This window comes from Pelodiscus sinensis, chromosome 1 (assembly GCF_052426305.1).
Source record: "Pelodiscus sinensis isolate ZL-2025 chromosome 1, ASM5242630v1, whole genome shotgun sequence".
NCBI classification, from domain to species: domain Eukaryota; kingdom Metazoa; phylum Chordata; order Testudines; family Trionychidae; genus Pelodiscus; species Pelodiscus sinensis.
In genome coordinates, this window is record NC_143052.1 from 105,141,758 (window position 1) to 105,161,706 (window position 19,949).

General features: G+C 44.8%; 1 protein-coding gene across 7 annotated transcripts in view; it reads left to right on the forward strand.

Moving 5' to 3' along the window:
• DGKI (diacylglycerol kinase iota) overlaps nt 1-19,949 on the forward strand; it is a 312,169-nt gene that overhangs the window by 277,013 nt on the left and 15,207 nt on the right. The window lies entirely within an intron of this gene.

Sequence of the window (19,949 nt, forward strand, 5' to 3'; positions counted from 1 at the left end):
TTTGAATATGGTGTTCTGGGATCTGCTCTTGAACTACTTGTCAGCGGATAAGCTCGTCACTGATTAATTGCACCTGCTTAGAGATTTTCTGTGCATTTATTTTATTTAATGGAGCAACAGACTTTGAATGGTCTATTTCTTTATGATCTTCTAAACTTTAATCTCTAATTCTTCTTCCATCTTAACTCACTCCTTTCTCCTTTCACTGTTTTTATTGTTTCCTTCTTCCCAGAAATACCTTCCACCTGTGCCTATGTCATCAGAGTACAAGGGTTCATTTTGATCAGGATCCTTAAACACTCCAAAAATAAAAAACAAACAAACCCTGCTTTGAAAAGGAGCACTAAAGCCCTCACACTGTTAACTAATTTGTGGCTGCCTATCACACCATGGTCTTTGCAAGGTTCTGCATGATGGAAGCGGAATGTCTATTTAAATTTCTCATCACAAAACGATGGAGTACGTCTAGCTTATCAGCATCCTACTTGGAGCACAACAGAATTTTTATGCTCTGTTGCCTCTTTGGAGAAGATGCTGAATGCCCTGGGGACACTCTTAACTCCCTGTACAATTCTGTATCTAATACTGGAGGGATCCCAAGTGGAATAAGAGAGATGATGTAACTTTGTAAAAGCCGTAAATTCAGAGCCAAGATTGCCCTTCAGCCCATTGTGGCTAAGCATTGCAGCATAATAGTAGGTGAGAATATTCACTACTGTGAGATTCCAGTGACTGTTGAAGAGTCCCTTAAATCTGTATTCTCTGGCCTTTATGATTTTATTCCATATACCAGGAGAGATATTTTCACTAGAGTGGAATTCCAGGATTTAGCTGAGTGACTCTCTTTCTTAACAGCTAGCACTCAGTTATATGCCTATTCACCATATTGAAAATACACCTCTTAATATTTTGAGTTGCACAGTGGGGCTGGAGCAATTTCAGAAATGAGTTAGCTGGAAAGGTATCCTACCAATGACATAAAGTATGGGTCCAATTTTAAAAGTAAGGGACCAAATTTTAATTTCTCCTGTTTGCATAATCCTACCTCTCACTAACTGCTTATCACTTTCTAGTATTTCACAACTGTCCTTGTGATGAGATTGCTTCTTGGCTGTTCATGAGATGAGGTGCTGTCTCTGCTGTGATCCATCTCCTCTTTTCACTTCATATTTTGCTCCTGATCTTGTCTTTCCCTCTTTAATTTCCATTCTTATTTTTTTCTCCCTACTATTTTCCTTCGTACCTAATATTTTCTCCTCTCATCTCCTTACCTTCATTTCCTTTATCTATCCTTTCCATTGGTAATCTATTCCAGGGTTTCTCAACAATATTCCCTCTAATTTTTTACCATCTGTGTGCAGAATAAATTTTGGTATGTGCACCAAGGCATATGTGGAAGTGCTCCACCAGTACAAACACATCCTGGCTGTGTTGCTGTGGGCACTCTGTTAATCAGCTGGGAGGGGCTTAGGACAACAGGCTAAGTATGGAAACCCTAGAATATAGGCAAAATTTGACTTCTATTGGGGATGAGGAATGAGGGCTGGTGGGGCTCTGGCCAGCTCTGTGCAGTGGGGTTCAGTAAGGGAGTGCTGCCTGCATCCTCTGACTCACCTCATCAGCCAACCATGTACCGGAAGCTGTATGTCAGTGATTATGCTTTGGGGGCTCTGTTGGGCCCAAAGCCACCCGATAGCTCTGACCAGCTAAGTAAGTAATCCAAGGGAACTGGGAGCTGAGGAGAAACCACATCCCAACCATATCACTAGCAGCAGATGGTTGAATGTCATGGCTGCCTACTGCATGGCACCACCAGCCAGAGGACCAGCTGCCCCACACTGCCTGGCTCTAGCTTCCCGCTTAGGACCTGCCCATAGGGTGGCACGTGAAGGGGGCTGAGGGAGAGGAGGAAGTGTAGGAGTGGCTCTACTCCTGGGACTGCCCCACTCTGAGTAAGGCTCTGTAGTTTCAGGGGGCAACTCTCTCATGCCCCCATAACTCTGCCTATGGGCTTAAACTTTCTTCCTTTGTTGGGGTTTCAGCTCCACACTGCTCCTGGCTGCAGAGGAGCTCAAGTTTTCAGCCCCATGGCACTCTCTGCTTCAGCCCTGAGGGGAGTGCTGGGGTTTAGGGTACTGGGTTTCATTGGTGGGGCTGTGCAGCCCCCCTGAAAGAGCTCACAGGCCCCAAGGAGGCCACAGACCCCCAGTTGAGAGCCACTATTCTATTCTATTTTATTACCATCCTCCTCAGTTTGGTATCTCAGTGTCTTTTTCCTCCATCTTCAATCCCCACATTAAATGATTCTAGCATGAGTTGCAAGCCGAAGTTGTGGGGTCTGTGCCATTACAGAAGGGCTACCAGCATCTGCTACTGCATGCTTGTAGTACTTCTGAACACCTGGTTTCTGAATCCCCCTGGAGCTTAGGTGTCTGGGTACCTAGAGTGAGGTGCTGTGCTCATGCCCATGGCCATCTAGGGAACTTTAGCTGCAAACATGTAGGCACTGAGTGAGTTTAGGTGCCTACAAGGTTCTTCAGGCACCTGGTATATCACAGCTGTCCCAAACCTGGGGCCTAGGCATATAGGCAATTGGGGGGGGGGGAGGGGAAATGGGTCATGTGCCATGAGTGAGGGGTAAAGGGCTGGCCAGCAGCTGGCAAAGGAATTAGCAGGGGGAGGTCTGGTGCCTGTAGCAGGTGTCTGCCCCCTCAGTTCAACAGCAGCAGTGCTCTTCTGGCCATGTCGCTTCACACTTACCTGTGGGAAGTGGTGTAACCTGGCCAGGGAGCATAGTGAGCTGCTCTGCTTGCCTCATGACTGTTGGTGAGTGGTGGTGGGGAGACGGATCCCCACTGCAAGTGCCAGCCCCCAACATCGCTCAGGGGAGGGGGAATAGGTGGGGCAGGGACGGAGCAGAGGTAGGGAGATGGTGGAGCACGGGCAGGGAGGAACAGAGCAGGGGCAAGGAGAGACAGGGCCTAGGGCAGAGGGGGTTGTCCTGGCTCTTCCCTGGGCTGCAAGAGTCACCTGACCAGTGGCCTCTCTTTCCCCCTTCACCAGTTACCTCTGCTTAGGCCCCTAAAACAGGGACGTAGGTGCCTAACTACTTTGGTGCACTCAAGCCCAGTATTGTTTCGTCACTGTCCACCTGGGTCAAGTTTTGACATGGAGATGAAAAGTTTTGTATCCTAACAATTGTCCCTTCATTGAGTTTCCTCTATTGTTGGGCAATCCTTAATAATTAGGCTTTGCCTTTCTTTCTTTTAGAAGCCATGACAACACATTCTTTGCTGCACCAACAGCATTTCCAGTGAGCTGTGTTATTTTGAAGTTCACCCTCTTTTCTTGGGGGCAGATTCTGAGTCCACAAGGGAATAGGACATAAATGGGAAATGAATTAAAACGAGAACAATAGATTGAAAAGAGCATTTGGAGCCAGTCTTCTTAATACACTCTAATAATGATTTGTGAAGGGAGAAGTTAGAGGATGATTTTCTATTTAGAGAGGTATATGGAATACTAGTATCTCCCAATCTGCACATGCTCTCTGCAGTGTTTTCAGGCTAGTTGATGTGAAGTCATTTAATGATGCTTGTAGCAGGGTAGCATCCTACTTAAGGACTGGGACTAGCCAACACTGATTACTGAATAAAGCATACCTGGAAGAGATTGTTGTGCATGCCCTAAAAAGGGCAGTAAGAGGCTGCAGTGAAAGGAGATTATTAATTATTATCAAATACATTTGAGAGGGAGTGTGTGTGTAAGTCTATCTGTTTGTTCAAGAACTTCTCCTAAATGGGAAGAGCTAGGACCACCAAATTTGGTATGAAGCTTCCTCTTACCATAACTTAAAGCAAGGTCAGGGTTTGGTTGTGCCAATAAAATGGGATGTGCCTGGAACTGGATTGCTTCTCATAAAAGAATACAGAAAAGAGAATCATTAGGCAGGTGAAAGGGGCTAGCTGGGGTCATGGGCTCACCCATCTGGGACTGCCCCAATCCTGAGCCTCCATTTCCCAGATGCCAATTAAGGAGGAAGGAAGGCTAAAAACCTTTCCCCTCCCTGATTTATTTGGGAACATTGCTGGCTGTTCCTCACTCCAGCAGGGAAGTGCAGGGGGCAGACGAACCTGGACCTGCACCAGCCGGGGGACCTGCACTCCTTTCCAAGCTGTGCCGTTGAAGCTGCATCAGCCATAGGGAGGAGCTTCTCACCTGGCTCCAAGCTGCTACGGTGAGCAGATGCTAGAAAAGAGCCAGGACTGAGACTCTTATTAGATAGGGCCTGGGAGAGGCCTGCCAAAGTAAAAAAGGCCCTAGACAGAAATGCCCAGAGGAGGAGAAACCTTTTGGTTTGTGTGGACTTTTGGATGGACTTGAAAACTTTATTTTGAGTGTTCTTTAATTAAAAAATGCAGAACTTAAGAAAGGACATGAGTGGGCAAAGGTGTTTTTTGAATGGTCCAAGTGGGGGAAACTGAGGCACACTCCCTGTAGTGAGACTCTAGGCCATAAGGGGGCACATGGGAGGTGGCTGGCTCTGCTACATGTTAGGAATGTAGTGGAATTTTTAACAGTGGTCTTAGAATTAGTATCCAGTTGAATAACTTGTATGCTTTCAGAAAGAGCTGCAAGATGTATCTGTTTCTGCAGGCCTTCGTAACTGCCCCTTATGCCTGGAAGACAGGATGATGTCAGTGTAACCACCACTGGGCAGATCTGAACCTGGGACCTCGGGAGCTGAGTATAGGAGCCGCTACCCTCTGAGCTAAACACCAGCTGGCTGTCAGCCCCTCCTGATGAGGTCTCTTGGTCTTATCTGTTGCTGTGGTCTAGGTGCCACTGCATTGGTCAGTGAACCACACCGGGGTTATGTCTACACTGGCAAGTTCTTGCACAAGAACATCTTGTGCAAGGGTTCTTGTGCAAGAACTCTTGCGCAAGAACACATCCACACTGCCATGTGCAGTGTGGATACTCTCTTGTGCAAGAAAGCTCTGATGGCCATTTTAGACATAGGGCTTTCTTGTGCAAGAAGCCCTGACGCGCATCCACACTGCCCTCTTGCACAAAAGCTCTTACACTTGTTAGAGGGCTTATACTTGTTAGAACAGAGCATAGCTCTGTCGCAATAAGCCTTGTCTTCCGATGCCATTCTGTAAATCTTCTTGCGCAAGAGCAGGTGGGCAGTGTGGACGCTCTGCGGGTTCTTGCACAAGAACAGCCGTTCTTGTGCAAGAACCTGCCAGTGTAGACGTAGCCTAGGTGTGTGGGTTACATCACTACTGGTGAGAAGTCACACAGAATGCAGGGTGAGCATCAGCACTGTCAAGTGAAAGAAGCTGCCTGGGCTATAGGCAAAGAAGGTGCTCTCAGTAGCACGTCACTGAGCTGGTGGGAGGTAATGAAGAACCTGACAAAGCAGGATTTTTTGGCATAGAGGGGAAGGTATTGAAGAATACCTCTGCACTTCCTATCCTTGTCCTAGGTATGTCTACTCTGCATCATGGTGTGAGCCTCCAGACCTGGTTCTAAAGACTTGTGCATTCTGGAGCTATGCTAGCATGCTAAAAATAGCTGTTCCAGCTCAAGGCAAAACATCAAAGCAATGCCTACACACTTATTTTTAGGATGCTAATGTGCCCTTACTAGTCCCACTATGGACCAAGGCTGGGAGGCTCCCAAAAGCAGTGTGGACATATCCACTCAGGCCTGGGCTGACAAGGTTCCCAAAAATGTTTGCACAGTGGGTAAAGAGTAAAAAGCTCATGGTTGACTTTGCTCCAGGAAAAGCAGACAGCTATGCAGAGGAGTCTGCATATAGATATTGAGGGAGGGAGGATGTGATTGATTTTTCTCTTGAGGTTAGGGATAAATTGATTTCTGCAGGAGCAGGATTGAGGATGGGGCATCATTAAGTTGATTTACTGAATGAGTCTGTTTGATTCGATTTGTTGTTCGGTGGGGGGAGCTTTTGCTTTTAGGGGTTGTACCTATGTCTTTGAATCGACTCATATCAAAACAATCCCTCTTCAGAGCAACAAATCAGTTCAGGCTAGTGTCTCCATTCAGGCAGATCTTTACGCTTTTTCTCAGGTGTTGGGAAAGAGACCCCACCCTTGCACCAGTCCCCTGGGACGCAAGCCCATTACCAACAAATTCTTTGATATCCTCCTCAGACCTTCGTTAGGGTGGAGAGGATCTGCTGGGAAGTTCTCCACTGGCTTCCATAGGCTGATTTAGGGTGATGGATTTATAGGAGTGTCTTGCATAAGTAGGGCTAGTTTCTTCTTTTCCCTGGTCTCAGCACCCAGAGTCCATTCTGAAGTGTTCTTCAGTGCTACCTGCATCATCGAAGGGAGATGGGCTGAGCCTTTGAAGGGAAAGAGGCAGCTGCAGGGGTCCCAGAGCATAAAGCAAGTGTGAGAACCTTGTCTATTCCTGGAGGTATCCTGTATCCCTATAGGCTAGTCCAAACCGGAGCGTCACTCCCTTGGACCACAGTATGACAGAGGGCCCCTCATTTCTTTTGTGAAATCTTTGGGCCCCCCCAAGTTTGGTGTTAGTGTGCAAGGGGATGTTCTCCTCAGGAATTCTGCTCCACTTGTAACTCGCTGTACACATTGTGTAAAGAAATAAAATCCCCCCCCCATCTCTGAATGCAGGTAAAATTGGACTGGGGCAGGGAGGGAAGAGAGAGAACAATTGCACTTTAAATGCCAAATACTCTTAACAGAGCGATCGATGGTTTCACACAGCTCCAGCTGAGAGGCTGTAGACTTCAGGGTGAAGTTGCAGCCATTCACATAGCAACAAATTAAGATGTCTTGGAATGCTTTCTCTGAACAAATCCAAGCGAGCACGGCAGGGGAGGCTCCCGACTGCAGGTATTTATTTTGATTAATTATCCACTTAGGGAAGAAAGCGCACATATATATTGTTCTGAAAATGTGTCTATGGCCAGCCCCAATCGTCTGTTGCTTAGGGACTTCAGATGTTGAGCCCATTCCTTTATTCTCCAGCTCAACAGAGGCTGCAATGTTACTGGGAGCTGGAGGAAAGATCACACATCACTTTGTCAGGGCCCCCTCCAGGTGGCTCAGGAGTAATATTGATCTTTAAGTATTTAAAAGGTGCATCTCATCATACAATCTAAGTGTCATATAGCAGGAGGGGGGGCCAAGAGGGAGACATGGGTAGCCTGTTTGAGAGGGCAGGACAGGCCTTGTGCGTATAAGGCATCAGAACGAGGGGTAAAAGAAAAATGGGGGTAATTTCCCAAATATGGCTTATTTTTTCACACCAAAAGCAGATATGACTGAGGCACACGTTGTCAGTGTGTGAGAATATCTAGATCTAAGCAGAACTCAGTGATGGAAAGTTCTTAGCATATGGATTTTTCTTCTCATTGTTTCTGTGTGGGAGCAGTGCTTCTGCTTAGGCTCCAATCCACAGTGCGTATATATATCATATATATAGTAGCCCAATGTCTGAGAATATGTAATGCTGAAATGCTGGCTGTTCCCTCTGGGCAGTGCTGTTGCTGAAATACTGGCTGTTCCCAGTGGCCCAGCTGAGTGGTGCAGAAGTCAGCCGAGCACCACGGCGGGAGGGGAAAGGGGGCAGGGCGGTGATGTACATACCCTGCCGCGGGGGAGCAAGCGGCCATTTGGGCTCCTCCATGGCAGCCGGGCTGAGTGGCGCAGAAGTCAGCCGAGCGCTACGGCAGGAGGTGAAGGGGGCTGGGGCGGTGACGTGCGGCGTGACAGCAGCTCCAGGCCCCGCCCCCTGGCCGTGAATGTCACTGCCCCGCCCCCCTTCACCTCCCGCCCTGGCGCTCGGCTGACTTCTGCGCCGCTCAGCCGGGCCGCCATGTGGGAGCAAGTGGCACAAGCGATCATTTGGGCTCTGCACTCCCCATGCAGCATGGGGAGTGCAGAGCCCAAACAGCTGTTTGGGCTCCATGGTCCCCCGAGTGAGAGGCAGGATGGGGAGAAGAAGAGAAAGAGAGAGGCAGGAGGCAGAGGAGAGCTGGGGGGGGGGAGGGGTGTGAGGCAGTAGGAGGAGGAGAGAGAGAGAGAGAGAGAGACAGACACACCGGAGACTCAGGAGAGAAGACCTGACGTGGAGGAGAGACCTGAAAATTCCATCTTATGATGGGCTAATTGGCTAGTATATATATAAAAACAATGGTCCAGTGAAAAATAGAATTATTAAATGCTAGAACTGGTTTGCAAATTGTTTAAGGACATATTATGAACCCCTTCTCTATTGACAAACAGTTACTCACCTCACTAAGTATTGACAGGAAGACCCAATGCACAGCAGGATCAGACATGGATTGCCAAGGCCTCTGAGGGAATAAGAGAGAAGAGAGGCCTCTGGCTTCAGTAGGACTGTTTGTGTGAGCACTAATGTGAGTAAGGGTAGGAGGGAGAATAGCCAGCCCTTAATTTTCTTTACTTTCTGTCTTCTTTTTAAATAAAAAATGTCATTGTTTAATTATTCAGCTTAAAGTTCTCCCCTTGCCAAAGTAATGCCACACTGATAAAAAACCTGGATTTAGCTAGCTAAAACCCCTCTGGTCTATATTCTTGCTTGGTCAGCAACATTTCCTCCATTTCATCACTCCTGAAAGTGACATTAATTGTTCCTGGCTTGGTTTAAAAGCCAAATAGCTTTCTAGGACACAGTGAAGATGTCAGCCAGAGGGTACTGGGTGCATCTGCAACTCTTCTTTGTTTCTTGGACCATTTGCACAGACTGACCTTCTCCTTCATGGTCATACTTGTCTTTGCAAAGCTGTTTGGCACTGCCCCAATGTTAGAAGGGAAAGCATCATCTCACCATCAGCCAATCAAGTACTGCCATTCCTCAGCCACTTTTAAATCAACACCACTCGTGCACCACAGGAATATTACAGAACAGATTCTAATTTACACCAGTTCCCCTTTACACTGCTTGTGCATTGTACATGGGTCCTAACACGGGTACAAATATAATTCATAACCATTTTAAGACTATTTTATACTTCCAGAAAGATTAAAAGGAGCCTTGCTATACATGAGAGTCTAGCCCTTCAGTTGTACAGCGAATGTTTGTTGCAGGATAGTGGTTATTTTTATTACCTCCCTATTCTAAGCAAAGGGCTTGGTATTCAATTTCTTGTTTGAAGCTAAAATCTTAAAAGGAAAAGGATTTCTGATCCATATTTATAACTACATTGAGCAGTTGATGTTTTTCACATATTAAAAATCTTGTCTTATTCCCAAATTAGTTGGCAGATGCATTTGAGACTGTGTTAGCTCTCACTTTTTAAATTGCTTATGAAGATGATGCTTTCTTAGCTAAGAGGCAGCCACAAACATTAATGAGAAATGTATACTGTGTGTGCAATCCAAACAGCAGATCTTAGTCACAGGACTGGCATCTTCCAAAAATGGTCTCTAAATTGTAGAAGTAGAATGTGCATTTGCACTCATTTGCATGTACAAATGGGTTAGTTGGATATGCTGTTTTAAAGGATTTGCAGATAAAAATGGCTGGTTTGTGAATGCCTTTTTGTTTGGACAATTATTAGAGAAAATTTAGTCCCAAGATCGATGAGAATAGCAAATTAGTGTGTTCTCGATGAGGCATATACTATGCACCATTATAGCAACAAGCCACAAGAGGAAATTCCCTAGCTGGCTGTTGTTGCATGTGTTTGATATTCTTAATCCTTTTTGGCCTGAGGGTTACCCAGTTTTTGTAGCCTTGCTGTATTGTTTCTGTGAGCAGGTGAAATTAATGATATAAGTTACATATTTTTTGTTCAGTCCTGTTTATTTACAAACAACGTACACTGAACACTCCTGAACTAAACAACAGAAAGATGCTTCCTTGCTCAGAAATCCAAGTCTATGTTTCTAGCAAGAAGTTTCCAAAAAAAATCTCTGCAAGCTACGTAAGCCTATGGTTAGTGGGACTTGAGGCATTTGACCTGTATCAAGGAACCCTCGGCTTGAGGGTCTACATTGCATTTTAACCCCAAAATGGCAGGGTGAACTAGGTCTGGAGACCCTCTGCTGAAGGTATCATGGCCCTGTGTCACTTTGCCCCAGAATAGAGCATCAAGAAGTCCTCCTGGCAACCTAGAGTGGCTGGAGAGGAGCAGCCAATCAGAGGGGCTTCTGGGGTGACCAATAAAGGGCCAGAAGGGCTAGATAAAAGGCAAGCAGCAGAAGAGAGCCTTCCATTGCTATGTGTAGCTTGATGAGGGAGGACTGGGTGCTGGGCTAGTTAGATGTACAACAGGACCATGGAACCAAGCCTAGGGAAGGTTTCTGAAAACCTGGTGTCTGGCTGATGGAAAGAGCAATAGGGTCATGAAAAAGGCCCGTATGGACAGACTGAGCCTCAGGGGTTAAACACAGAACCTGGCCAGACCAGATGAGGTTGCTGAGATGGACCTTGCTGGTATGTACACAAATTGAGCCCAAGAAGGGCTGCAGAAAGTACACCAACTGGGGGTACTGAGATGGGCCCTGGCTGGGGTGTGGAAGAAGGCAGTGCCTCTGTGAAGAAGCCTGAAAGCTATAGCCTCATACCGTTGCTGTGAAAATAACTAGAGTATATACTCTGGAAGGGGGAGACAGTGTGTGGGGTTCAGCCACTGAAGACCTGCTGTGTGATCCATTGGCCCGGGGAATGTGTGTGCTCGAAAGAGGTTGGTGCCACCCTGTAGTAACAACTAAAAAAGACTAGTGAGAGGTGGATGCCATCCTGCTGAAAAGGCCTGATTGCAGGCATATTGGACTGAAAAAAGGGATGCTCACAAGCAGGGGAACCAAGAGACACCCTGGGCCCTTGGAAGGAGTGGGGCCAGGGCAGCCACTTTCAGTGCCACCCACATTGCAGCACCCTGGCCCCACCTAGCTCTCAGAGCTACCCAGAATGCACCACATGGTGTTTTAGTGGTGATTTATAGGGTCTGGGGCTCTGGGCGCTGCCATTGCCACAACAGCTAGAGTTGGAACTCCAGGGACCGTAAAATCATTGGGCCCCTTGTGCCCCCCGTCCGTGGGTCTGCTCACAGAGATGAGTATTCACCCTGCTCTACCTAGATTAAGGATTTTCTGACTCATGCTTGAATTTAGGCTTCTGGCATACACAGCATAGGTGCTGACTGTGTGGGTGCTTAGAGGGTGAATCACCCATAGAGAAAAAATAGTGGGCGTTCAGCACTCACTGGCAGTGGCAATCTCCCTGACCCCCATTGCTTCTTGTCCACCACAAACAAGTGTTTTGCGGTGAGCAGGATGCTCTGGAGGGAGGGAATGAACTGGGATGGGGTGCACTTGGGGGATGGGTAGAAAGAGGTGGGGCAGGGGCAGGAAGAGACAAGGTGGATAGATGCTTGAGGAAGGGGTGGAGTGGGGGTGAGGTCTTGGGTGAAGCAGGAAGAGGGTCAAGCACTCTCTAGCTAGAGGGGAAGTAAGCACTTATGCTCCACAGTGCAGGACACAGATCTGAGCCAAGGTAACCCTATCCCAGAATGCCTACCACCCCTCCCCTTGTCAATACTTTAGCCCTGTGAATGTGTTACACTGTGGGAAAATTTTGCTGTCCTGTTTCTTACTATCGTTGGGACTCAGGTGCCCATAAGGAGCACATTATTACATAAACTGCATAACTAGCTCCTTTGAAGGCCTGCCCCATAGAACAGTTGTTCCCAAATTGTGGGCCACACTGCAACAGAGCATGAAGGAATATTCAGGGGAGTGTGTGGTGGGGCCTGGGCCAGCTCCCAGGGTGGGTGGGGAGGGAGTGTCAGTTCCCTTCAGACCTTAGCCACAGCTCCCTTTGGCCCCCAGTCACAAATCCAGCCTCCCAGGGTCCCCTGGGAAGCGGTGGGGAAGTTTTTTGGCTGGCTGCCACTCACCACTCAGTTTTGGGGCAGCCAAGGTGTTGGGAGTCATCTCTTCCCTGGTTATGTTGAGTTAGCTCTGTCACTCCTCCTCACTTACAGGGCAGCTTCTCAGTCCCTGGTCCACTCTCCGCTCCTCTGACACACCTCCTTGGGCCTGTGTGTGCAGGGACACCCAGACCGTGTGCATCACAATCTGGCACTGCTCTGGTGATCAGGAAGCAGCTCTCTTTGCAAACGCCTTCTGATTGATCTCCCTTGAAAGTCCTCCAGGCTCTCTGATAGACTGGTGTTCAGCAGACAATGGGTTAATGTTGACCTGATGTTAATGTTAATGTGTGGCTTCCCTTTGCCATAGAGTGTGATAGACCCCACCACAGATTGCTGGCATAGGGAGGTCAAAGGAAGTTGTCCCAGTGAACTCTGGAATATATATGGAGGACTTCTGGGACCCAAGTTAGGCTGGGCTGCATGCACACAGGAAAGCAAGAGAGCTCAGACCCTCCAATCTTGCACCATTCTGAGACCCTAAGCTTGAGCCCTAGGTTAACCCAAATGATGTGTGGACATGAGTGCGGTTAGGCCTGAGACTGAATTCAAGCCTGGGCTTACACTACTGTGTAGACAGAATCTCACATAGAAACAACTTCATCCAGCAGTCCTAGCAAACTCTCAGCCTGCATCTTTTAGGTTATTTTTGTTCTTGCACATTTTATATGTAATATACATATGTAATTACATATCTACATTTTATCTATTTTATTTATTATTAGCAAGAGTTTTTTGTATTTTTCTTGGTAATTTCATTTGTAACATAAAGCCCAATATGATATAGTCAGTTCTACACATTATTGAATAATATGTCATTTCATTATTTCATATTCAGTTTTGATCTTATCTGAATCTCTACAACTACTGAATGTACAAAGCTGCTACAGTTAAGTGGCTGTGTTTACAGGGAAAAGAATACATTTCTAAATTACAACCAAAGTGGGTCCCTCTGGAAAACTGAGCGTTTTGACTGATAAAGAACTGCTGTAAAGTGATTGTTATAAATCATGGAAAATTGAGACTGAAACTTTTCTTATACAGGTAATTAACTGGTGGGTAAAATCCACATTTCTGACACTATTCAGTTCAGATTTTAACTTTTCAACATATAAAACAGTAATTGTTTTCAATTTTTTAAAATTCAACTTTTAAAAAATTGCTGAATTTCCCACAGTCTGCAAAAGCAGTAATACATTCTAGGTTGAGAATGATCCAAGTTAAATTTAATATCTGCCACAAACCTGAATTGTATTACCTTCTGTAGTCCTGTCAGACATAAGAACATAAGAACATCAGACCTTGCAAGGATGATGCAAGTCAGTATTTCACTGTGAAACTTTCAAGGTGTTCCCGCAGTATGTCCTACAGGAAAGGATGTTAGTGAGTAAGGGCTGAACAATAGTGTGGTATTAGAAGTTTCTGCACTGTTGGAGTACTGTCTTTCCTCTGAGAGGTTGAAGCAACCTCTCAGAGGAAAGACTGATCATATGAGGTCATTAAATATTTAATTGCACTTTTCAAAAGAGTTATGGATTTTATTAACCCCAATTCTCTAGCCAAAGTTTAGGTAATTCATTTTTGTCTACACTCCCTCTGTAGTTAGACATGGTAGACTTCATTTGCTGCTGTATTATACTGTCATGCACTGTTAAATAGGTAAGTTTTGTTCCAGAAGTAGTTGCTTTTCAACCTTGGATAAAATGATCCACTTATAGAATGGATATACTTCAAATTTTTCATTGGTTTGAAATCTTTTACCCTTTCCAGTAATATTTCCTAGTTCTATAAGGAAGAATTCCATTAGGATTGGTAGAAGCTTTCAAAATGATATACATTTGAATGGTACTCGGTGTACATTAATATGTATAGTGGTAGTGTGGGGAGGCAGGTGGTGGGATCCAGTGGATAGAGGTACAGCCCTGCATGGATAAAAGATTGAGATCCACTTCTGCAAAAATGATCTGCAGGTATCTGCACCCACCTCTGAGGATAAGGATACCCACTGATATAAAGAAAATATCCGCAAATGTACTGGGTTCCAGATACAAAATTTGCATTTGCATCCATCACTGCAAAAATGAGCCACAGATATCTGCATCCACTGATTCAAAAATCCATGGATAGCTGTGGATTTGCCAGGCTCTAGAATCATGGTTTCCAGCCAGTCCTGAAGCAGTAGCCACTATTGTGGCTTGTGGCAAGCATATTAGACACCACAGCTCTAGAAAGAGGTGCTCAGCAGGTCCAGAGTTGGAAAACACTTGTGCTGTGAGTAGTAACTTTAATTGTACAAGCAGTCCAATTGAAGTAAGTTAGACTGTTCATGTGAGTAAAGTTACTTGTGCATATTGGCAAGATCTGACATTGGAACTTTAAAGTATTTTAATTTTTCTTTTCTTACTGTATTATTGGTTGACACTTTGGAGACTTCTTTCTTTATGCTGCTGGTATGTTTTATTTATTTAATTTATGAATTAATGAGATGCTGCTAAAGTTTCTAGGGCATTGGTTCAAAATTTGCCTAACTCAGTGTCCAAACTTTATTACCACATAACAGCCAACATACACAAAATGAATTGTTGGCTACCCATTTTATAGTAGATGGGTGTACCTATCTAAATACATTGCCACTGGCAGTCTCCACAATGAGGTCAAAGAAGCATGGGATATGAACTATTCTCAGTACCCAACAAAGAGGGCTGAGGCCTATTGAGAAGGCTGTCGAGGGAATCTAGTACTGATGTAAACTCTGCTTGCCAATTATATGGACAAAGGACTTCAGTTTCTAGTTCTGGCTGTCTGGCAGCTTTCATTTGCAGTAATTTCACATACCAGAACATAAAAAAATAATACAATGTTTCTGTTACTCATTGCAAATGTCTATCTTAGGCAGAGTCAAAAATTAACAACTTGATTTAAATGTTCATTGATTATCAAATTATTTTAGACTTTTTAAGACCTGAAGGTATATTTGGTATGATAAAACAATTGCATAAATCATGTTATGTGCCTGTGATAAACAAATGTTGCTCAAAACAGATAAAATCATTCTCATATTTTTTAAATTTGTCATTGCATGTTAATACCATTTTCATTTGATTTTTGCCCTTTATTTGTAACTGGAAGTTTTGTTTTTCTAAATTTAAATCATTGTTCTGGGGTGGGGCTGGGGATGAGGGGGTCAGTAGGCAGTCTGCCCTGGGAAGAGAGGACAACCTTTGCCATCTCTCATCACAGCAGTTTGGGGCCACATGAAAACCACCTGTCCATGGTTGCTGCTTTGGGGATGCATGCCCCCCAGTTGGGGAACAGACAGACACAGAGACAAACACTTAAGCAGATGAATTCTCTGAAATATATATAGTAGATAACTGTCCCTTTCTCGACTCCTGCCCCCTGCTGGCCCAATGAGGTTATAGCTGTCCCTATCTCTGCCCCTGTGTGGGCATTCTGCAGTACAACCATCCCTGCTGCCAGACTCCCTCCTTTCCATTTTATGAGAAACAATCACAGATGGATGAGTCCAGACCATTTTTCCCCAGGTCTTTTGTTGATCTCATTTTGTTGCCCAATCAAAATCCACTACTTCCCAGAACTGCTGACACAAGGCAGGGGCAGAGTCAAACACCCCAACCTAGTCTCTTTCCCTGTTGCAGCCTGATGTTTGGATGGGAGTCAGAAGTAGCATGCTCTTGTTCATCACCTTTCCAGGCAATACTTACAGTAGAAAAGAATCCACCAGAACCCATTTGAATGCAGTACAACCAGTCTCACCCAGACTTTCCTCCCTTTAGTACTTTCCTTCCTCCCTCTGTTTTTATGTACCCAACTATAACATAGTTCATGAAGGGTTTTCTCAAGGCCTTCTCATTAATCAGCATCACTATGGGATCTTAACTATATTCTGTCAAAACGTAATGGTCTTCCATTTGAACCCTTAGCAATGTGTTCCATATCCCACCTGTCCATGAAGGCAGTATTTGTGGTGGCCTTTAATTTGGCAAGGATGGTGAGCAATCTGGGAGTCCTCATGGCATTTACGGTATTTCCCTTTACCTTCACCCTTAATTTATACACAGGGTCGTCCCTGAATTCTATCCTTAACTAGTGTATTTACTTACCTGTCCTTATTCTGTACCCCATACTTTGTCTGAAAAGAAGACATGTCATACCTTCAATATCAGGGATGCACCAGCCTTTTACCTGTAAAGAACCAAGCCCATCAGGAAGAATCTGAGACTCTTTGTTGTGATAGCAGAGTGATCCCATGGCCAAGCTATATCCTCTTAGATGATTTCTAAGAGAGTTTCTTGCTGAATTATCAAATGTTACAAACTGGCTTGCATGCTACCATGCAAAGGTAAAAAGGTCTGTTACATGCGAGGACAAGCCATCCCAGTAAGAGGTCCCAGTACAGGACACCTGCAGAGCAGCCATTCTGTTGCTATACATGTTAGATAGGCATTATGCTCCAGTGCAGGTCTTTGCTGTGGATGCTTCAACAGGCTTTACAATACCGCACACATCTTTGTTGTCAGCTTCCTTGCATCAGCCTCCAGTTTGAGTATTGCTTGTCAATCACCCACATGTGGAATATACCTTGGCTGTGTCTAGACTGCATCCCTTTTGCGGAAAAGGGATGCAGATTAGACACAGTGCAATTGCAAATGAAGCGGGGATTCCTCTTAAAATCAGGAATAAGGGATCTTTCGGAAAAGGCTTTATTTTCCGAAAGATCCCCGTCTAGACTGGCGCTTTTTGCTGGCAAAGCCCCGAGTTGGAAAAAAGCGGCAGCCATGTTTATGCAAATGAAGCGGGGAAGATTTAAATCCCTGCTTCATTTGCAATTGCACTTTGTCTAATCTGCATCCCTTTTTCTGCAAAAGGGGTGCAGTCTAGACACAGCCATAGGGATCTTCACTTGAAGAAATGAGTTACTTACTGTAAGTTCTTCAAGATGTGTGGTTTCTGTCTGTATTCCACTGTCCATCCTCTACTCCCTCTGCATTTGGATCTGGATTGGATTCGCTGTGAGAAGAGGAGTTGAGGGAGTGTTGACCCATACTACACCTTATACTCTCAAAAGCACAAGGACCTCTCCTGTCACATGTGGGCCAATGCTTGGTAAAATCTTCAGACTCTGGCACATGCATACCTACATGTGGAATACAGATATTGACCACCATCTCAAAGAACTTCCAGTTAAAGTAAGTAACCTTCATTCTATGGGAGAGGACACAGGATTTTTGTGACTGTCATACAGAAGATTCCAGTAACCTAGAAGACAGCCATTCCGAAGGGATCAAATCTTCCAAGGAGACAAAACTTGTATACAAAATGAGCAACAAATAAACACAAAAGACCAAATTCTGCTCTGTTGTACTGGTTTAAATCCACTGAAAACAGTGGAGAAACACTGGATTTAAACTGGTATATGTGACAACTGAGTCTGAAGCACAAGATTCTTTTCCCAACTTTGGCCTTTGCTTTGTGTCTCCTCCTTTACTTCAGAATATTGTGCAGCTGCCAGATGATTTCTAGTACCTAGTTTGTTAATTAGTGCTTATTCAGAAATGGCCTTAAGTGCTACTGGACAAGTATGAACTGAAATTGCAGCACTGCTTTCCAAATTGAGAACTCTGCATGGTGAAGTTTTGCCTTTCACCGTAGATACACAGCAAGGGGATGAAGTGAGAAAGGGTCCCCAAATCTCCTGCACAAAAATGACATTGTTTAGGCAACAGAAATCACCTCTTGCATACCACACAGCTTTCCATATGCTTTAAAAGAAAGAAACACTTGTTGGGTTCTCCTCTGCTTGGTTTAACTCATTTGTGATGTTATGCCTGAAGTAATAATGAGCTCCTTGTGCAATACTCATCATGGAGGTTCCAGTGCTCTTTGCCAGACAAAATACTATGGTATTGTTTTTCTTACTCCTGTAGGCCCTGATTCAGGAAAGCATCCTTATCCAGACAGCACCTAAGCACATCCTTAACTTTACATTTATGCCTAAAGTTAAGCACATATTTAAGTGCTGTTCTATATAAAGATGGACTTAAATGCTTTTCTCTCTCATGGGCCTAAATATATTTCCCAGAGGGTATGTCTACACTAGCCCCATAGTTCGAACTAGGGAGCCTAATGTAGGCATTCAAAATTGCAAATGAAGCCTGGGATTTAAATATCCCAGGCTTTATTTGCATGTTCCCATCCTGTCGCCATTTTTAAATTCCACTAACCTGAAGTAACTGCCTGCGGCTACATGCGATAGTGAAACAGTAATTTGAATTAAGTCCTTAGTTCAAATTAACTGGTACACCTCATTCCAGGAGGAGTAACAGTTAATTTGAACTAAGGACTTAGTTCGAATTACTGTTTCACTGCCGCGTGTAACCGCGGGCAGTTGCTTCGGGCTAGTGGAATTTCAAAATGGCAACCGGACGGGAACATGCAAATAAAGCCTGGGAAATTTAAATCCCGGGCTTCATTTGCAATTTCGAATGCCTACATTAGCCTCCCTAGTTTGAACTAGGGGGCTAGTGTAGACATACCCAGAGAGATTAGTTCACTATTGATTTTTGCTGTGCACATAATGCTAAGGGGAGGGAAAGGAAGGAGAAAATAGTTCTTTGGTAGGAAACGTGTAACACCCTCACTTATATGTGGTTACTTACTGTCCAGAGAGTGTGTAGAAACTCTCCTGTGAGTTCTACAGTTCATCTATGACCAGAACATATGGAACTCTGGAATATCCTACCCACTAGCTCACAACTAATTGTTTGTTTGTATTACAGAAGTGCCTAGACATCCCAAATGTGACAGTAGAAAAATCACTGTGATTATCTAGTCTGATCTGCAGGTCAGGAAAAGCATGTGGGAAGTCATGTGGCCTACTGGGTAGGATAGGGCACTGGACTAGAAGATCCGGGTGCTAGTTTTAGTGCTTCTACTGACATGCTTCATGACCCTGAGTATCTTACCTCTCTGTGCCTCAGTTTTCATTCCCACCCATCACCTGTTTAGATTGCAAGTGCTGCAGGGACTCTATTTTACTATGTGCTTGTGCTGTGCCTACTAGAATGGAAGCCTGAATCTCAGTTGGGGTGTCTAGGGGTTTCTAAATTAATGATGATGCTCTGCTGTCCCCTTTGTTTATTTCTGAGTCTGCTGCTATCCAGTCCTGGGACTGAATGTCTATCAGTATAATTCTTGACATGACCCAAGGAAGCACCTTCTTTGTCAAGTGCTCTGTGTTTTTAGTAATGATCTCCTTATTAGTGTTCAACGGGTGTGACATCCCAGTTCCATTTGGAGTAAAAAGGAGATAGGCCAACTCTGAAATTTTTATTGATATTTTCAAAAGCATTCAGAGGCACTCTGGGTGCCTATCTGTGCTCCTGTTTAAATGAATGGAGATTTCACTGTTGACCTTGGTTGGACCAGAGTTAAACCAGTGTTGCAAGCATATTGTAAATTACCTAACATGTCTTAAGTTGGGCTGTCAGAAATTTAAGCACTCGTACTTAGTGGTCACTTTTAAAAATATTGATATAAACTATATTGTGTCAAACACTACCAAAAGTTATCTCCCTTCCTCATTCTGTAATGTTTGTCAGAGGGTATGAGTACACTGGACCTCGAAGGGGTGATTCCCAGCTTAAGAAGACATCTCTCCTAGTTCTGGTCGAGTTAATGCACTAAAAATAGAAGTGTAGCTGCTATGACGTGAAAGGCAGATATCCTGAGTATGCACCTTGGGTCTTTGAGAGGGTCATACTTGGGGTGGCTAGCCCACCCCACTGCTCATGCTGCTGCAGCTACATTTCTATTTTTAGCACACTAGCTCGATTAGCACTAGCATGGGTATGTCGACTTGAGCTGGAACTTGCACTGTCAGATCCATTGCAGCCATACCCAGATTGCGGCTCTGGTGATTTAAGATTGTGACACTGTAATGCAAGCTTGCTGGAGCTTGGGACCTTGC